This window comes from Anastrepha ludens, chromosome 2 (assembly GCF_028408465.1).
Source record: "Anastrepha ludens isolate Willacy chromosome 2, idAnaLude1.1, whole genome shotgun sequence".
In the NCBI taxonomy this organism is placed as follows: domain Eukaryota; kingdom Metazoa; phylum Arthropoda; class Insecta; order Diptera; family Tephritidae; genus Anastrepha; species Anastrepha ludens.
Window position 1 is genome coordinate 51,272,109 of NC_071498.1, and position 6,000 is coordinate 51,278,108.

The following is a 6,000-nucleotide window of genomic DNA, read 5'->3' on the forward strand; positions in this document are numbered from 1 at the left end:
ACGGGCATCCACTACTTCGTGTCCAGATATGACCTTAAGTCCCGGGTTCCACAGCCGAATGTGTTTATATATTTCAGTAGATCTAATGCACTTAAGGATTAATGAGAAAACCTAGTCCGGAGGGGATGCCCTTAATGCCATTCTGCACTTGCAACCTCTAGATCTTCCAATTCGAAAGGAAGTAATGAAGGCGGCGTACAGGCTCAAGTTAAACGGAGTCTGGGGAAATGAAGTAAGCACTGGCCATTGACAGATATACCACCAGTTGTCGGAGCGGTGCACACTGTTCTCGATGCCGGTGGATAATCGGGTGCATGTCGTTAGCTTCGGTAGGAAGTATGATGTTTTGATTCCAGATAGAGATCAATGGTTAAGTCCAGAGAACCTATTAAAGGGATACCAGCACACTTTCTACACCGACGGATCCAAAACCAGAGATGGAAGCGGATCTGGATGGTACTTAGACGAAGACATTAAGTACTCCTATGCCACAGGCCAGATGGCCACGGTATTCCTTACGGAAGTCTATGCCATCTTGAATGTGGCGTACTGGCTAATTGAGAAAAAGTGACGGGGCAACAGTATTGGAATTTATAGTGACAGTCAAGCTGCACTGAAAGCCCATGCTAACCCTTCGGGGTTGGTCGGTGAATGTAAGACAAAACTGAACAGTGTTGCAAAACACAACAAAGTTAGTCTTATCCGTCATTCCGCATCGATTCAACTATGGATTGACGACTTCATGAGGTCTTGTAGGTCGTGCAGAGTAGCCAAGTGCTTTGTGAAAGAACCAAATAGGAAAACAGCGACCTTCCTGAAACTCAGCAGGAAGGACCTGAAAGTACTGGTGGGTGTAATCACAGGGCACAACGTTTGTGGTCAGCATATGGCTACCATGGGGGTCGTGGACAGCCCTATATGCCTATTCTGTCTTGAGAATGACGACACTGCAGAGCATTTTCTCTGTAGCTGTCTTGCATTTGCCAGAATCAGACTTAGGATATTGTGTTGCGATACACTGAGTATGGACAAAGTTCATACTCTTCCTCTTCCGGATCTCTTAAAATTCATCAATGAATCAAAATTCCACAATGATTTGTGGAAGAGTGACCTCAAAATAATCTATCCGTTTTTACCATCCACCTTCTGTCTTTCCTATCTCTATTCTTTCTACTGATTTCTATCCGGGTGTAGTACAATGGTCTACTGACTGAGTGCTGGGACTTGTCCAACCCCCCGCAAATCTAATCTAATCTACTCCGGAGGTTTCTTTTTAAATTAATTTCTGCACATTGATCAATGATATACGCTTCCGCTTGGAAAGTACTGCCGCTTTGTTTTGGGCCTTTATATCCCATCCCCAATGCCTTCGAGTATTTTCGAGCCCCTCTGTATACGCAGGGTACGCTCTTGAAGCTTCCTTGCAAAAACCGTTAGCTTTATTGTCCAATTAAATTTTTAACTTCCCTTCTAATTTTAGGAGCTTATTGATGTCATCTCTGGGGAATTGGGCAAGTAGAAGCTGCAGGCTCAACGATTTCATATTCTTTAATGAGAAGCAGTATAAAGTCGGGTAGCACCTCCGTTGCAGCTGTAGAGCAAGTTGACCGTGCCTCTGCTCTCGCTCTTGTGCAACTTGAAGCCTTTGTCCCATAAAAAAGGATTTTACCCTCTTACAAATGGTGCAGGTAACACATTACTCCCTCTACCTATCCTTCTCAGTGCCTGAGCCCTCTGACTCAGATAACTTGAAAGGTTTGTGACCGCAATGTAGTTGGCGACCGCACTCGTTGCCGGCTGGTGGATCTGTCTGATCAGTGACTACGTAGCCCAGTATCAGAATCTGTGTTCTGCGGCGGTTTACGGCTCTTGTCGGGTTGCAACGTCGATCGCGATCTAGATCCTCCTAGTACTGCTCTATCGATGGCTAGCCCGATTGCTGCTAGCGGTTGTTTCTTTCTCGTGTTTATCTCGCTCTTCTCTGTTTGATGTATGTAGATTCAATGGTTGCAAGACCACTGGGTCCCAAAAAATTGAGGGCAGGTTTTTGTTAAACTGCCGGCAGGTGGAGGCCACCCATCATGTTTGCAGGCATATTTCGCGAAAAGTGATGCCTCGTCTACCGAGAGCTCCGTGAGGTGGTATTTACCGACTTTGCTTTCGGCAGATACAGTTGAATTAACCACCTGTCTGAAAATCATCTAATGGGGACAGTGACGCATAACACTATACCCCAATTGTCGAAGCACTTTTGCCACTCTGAATGAGGTATCTCCACAACATGCATTCTGAATGCCGCAACCGCTTCTTCAGGTGTCGAAAAACGTTGACCTCTCAGTTTGTTTTTTACATACGGAAATACAAAGAAGTCATTCGGTGCCAAGTCAGGATTATACGGCGGATGACCTATTAATTCGATGTTTTGGGTGCTCAAAAATGCAGTTGGTTGAGCCGATGTGTAAGAGCTCGCATTGTTCTGGTGAAGAGTGATCCGTCTTTGGCGATTGGTTTTCATAATTTCTTGGAAGACAACTGGCAAACAAATGGTTGTGTACCACTCAGAATTTACTGTTCTGCGTTGTTCTAGTGGTACGGTTGCGACATGCCCAGTTTTTTCCGAAAAAACAGGCGACCATTTGCTTGGAAGTGCTTCGTGTGCGAACAACTTTTGTTGGATTTGGCTCATCTTGAAACACCCATACCGTAACACTCATACTGCTGTTTACTTTCGGGCTCATACGCGTAAATCCATGATTCATCACCTGTCACGATGCCATAGACGTGTTTCGAAGCCCCGCGATCGTATTTTTTGAGCATTTCCTTCGACCAATCGACGCGAGCCTTTTTTTGAGCGATTGACAAATTGTGTGGGATCCAACGCGAACAAATTTTTTTGACAGTCAAATGTTTATGCAATATTGAATGTATGCTGGTCCCACTAATGCCTAAGATTGTCTCAATCTCACGATAGGTCACATGACGATCTTGCAATATCAGTTCGCGCACAGCATCAATGGCTTTCGGAACAACAACTGATTTTGGACGACCTTCACGAAATTCGTCTTGGAGTGAACTACGACCACGATTGAATTCACCATACCATCGATAAACACTGGTCCTTGATGGAGCTTCATCGCCAAAAAATGAATTAAGTTCATCTATGCAATGTTGCTGAGTTAATCCACGTCGAAAGTTGTTAAAAATAATCGCACGAAAATGTTCACGATTTAATTCCATTTTTGGACCGAGATGAATCTTTTAAATTACTGTAAACAACACAAATAGCGCTGGTATTTCAAAACGTTCTGAGTACGTAAAAGCCAAAAAATGTCAAACTTTGCGATACAGCTGTCAGTTGCCAGATTGCAACACCAGGGTTGCCAAGTCCCGAAATATAAAAGACAATTATTAAAAAAACAAAATATGTCTTCAAATTTGTTTTAAAATTAGTACAAAAAACAGTTTCAAATAACATAAGTAAAAAAAAATGTTTTTTAAGTTTATCGAAACTTTTAACAGTTACCCGCGCCTCCCCACGTTTAAAATTTAAGTGGGATTTGTACCTTTATTATTAATAAGAAACATTTACTAAAATTGGCTGCGGATTTTTGCGATTTTCAAAGTTATTGATAAAAACGTAAAAAGTCAAAACATGGAAATCCAATTTCAATTGCGATTGCTGAGGCAATCTATTTACCGTTTTAACTTTTGAGTTACCTTACTGCCTGAGACGAAATTAGTGAAATTCTTTGGAATCTGCGACTTCCTGAAACCGCAAGTTTTTTTGCGCGCTTCTTGTGTTATACATACAATTATTTGTACATTCGCGGCACGTTAAACGCAACAAATTTAATAAAATCACTTGTTTCAAGTGTGCTAAGCTGAAATAATAATAAATCACTTTGAAGGAGGAAACATTTTAATGGTTTATCAAGTGTCAAAGTCTCTGAAGACAACATATTTCTTATCATCAGTGATATTCAAAGACATATAATTCCAGCTTTTAATAAAAGATTAATGGAAGTATCCCGCAAAGAAGACATATTTAAAAAAAAAAACAGGATTTGGTTGGATTCCGAATATTCAGTTATTTTACCAAAAGACAATGCAGCCGTTTCTGGTAGACATGGAAGACCGTGCTTCCAGCAAAAAAAGAAAAAACACAATGTTACTCCATGAATACGGATTTGAACACATTTACAATGCTTATCTTCAGGGACTACGTTCGATAGGAAAAGGAACAAAAGCGAACCTTGTGGAAGCAATAAGAGCAGCAGAACGTAAAAAGAAGACCTTATGCTCGGATCTAATGGAAAAATCAGAACAGAAACTCATTCTAACGGATGAAGAAGCAGTAAGTGTTTTAATTGATTTAAATTTAACAAAGGCCCGGTATCAATACCTAAGAAATTTAACTACCGAACGACACTCTTTTATATTTTCACCACATTACAAAGTGCAAGCAATTAAACAAACCTGCTATCCGCTAGCGTCATCAATGCAAGTAACAAACACAGGTGCAAAAATAGTGAAGCTTCAAGATTTATTGGATCACACTGTGGGTAGAATTTTGAGAGTAGATTCCGTCTTCAAAGACGAGTTGAAATATCCAGTCCTGTACAGTAAATGGGGATGTTGATGGTTCATCTGGACAAAGCCAGTATAAACAAAAGCTTCCAGAAGAGTCTGAAAGTATTACTGACGCAAATTTGTTTATCACTTCTATGGTGCCTATTATTTCTATTCCCTTAATACGTATTGTAATGTACCTACTTGCCGTACTTAATTGTTTGACAATAATTTAAATATTTTGTTTTGTTAAAAGTTATGAGTTATTAGTTTGTTTTTACATATTTTAAGACGTTTAGCTATTTAAAATGGAATAAAATAATTTTAAATTTTATAATTTTTAAATTTAACTTTTTTTCACACGGTACTTAAAAATAAATAATACTAACATATATTTCATTTAAATCTTTACACATTTTTTTGTATTTGTGCAAATTTTCGCAACTTAATCTTAGCAAAAATGTAACAATTATCGATTTTTGGTCCTCAACACTCCTCGATTTTCCATAGTGCGGCGGTCGAAGCACTGACTCAGAATTTCGCTGACAACAACTTAAAGTTTCAATAATGTTTTCACTTTTTCAGCTCATAGTAAGGATTTACGAGTGCATATGGATTTACATACAAAATAGTTATACCCCAAATAAATAACTTATCAACAGTAGGACTACTCAAATTTAAAAGCCAATGAAGCAAATTTTTGCTTAAAATTGCATTTGATTACAGGAAACACAAAGTACTAATAACCTAGACTAAAAATATTGTATAATTTTAAAATAAAAATTAAATTTGGAATTCTAAAACACTAGGAATGCGTATAAAAAATATCATTGCCCATATTCCCATTTCCGCTTCCTGCAGCATGACTTGAGTTACTATTTCTGGATATAAATATTTTTCTCAGCAATTGTGACTATTCTTTACTTCCGCTGGCGCTGGCATACAATGCATTATGTGCTCACTCGTTTGCTCTCGCGCTCTCTTACTCATATATACGTACATACGTATGTGTGTGTATGTATCTCTCTTCAAAGCACACAATCAAAAGGGCAATGATTTTCCTTCGCCCAATACAGAAGGAGCAAGAAATACGAATTCTGCGGCAAATTTTTGTTCTGCATGCGCGGCGATTTCAAACCATATGACTGCGACAATCAGCAGTGACAACAAAAACAACGGTAAAACAACATATGAAGGCAACAGCAATAACATTGCCATTGGAAGGAAAAGCAACAATTTGCTTTGAGCTATTCATTTCTGTCAACTTAACCACTCCTTTTGGTCTTGGCACTGGTTTGGTGGAGGAAGGGTGGACGTTAGCTTTCAGTTCATTTTCTTAAATCGTCATATCGCCGAATCACCCTTCCAGCCATGGTCACGAAAGTCGAAATTGCTAAAAGTCAACTTGGCAAAGGGACCAGTCGTGTTCGT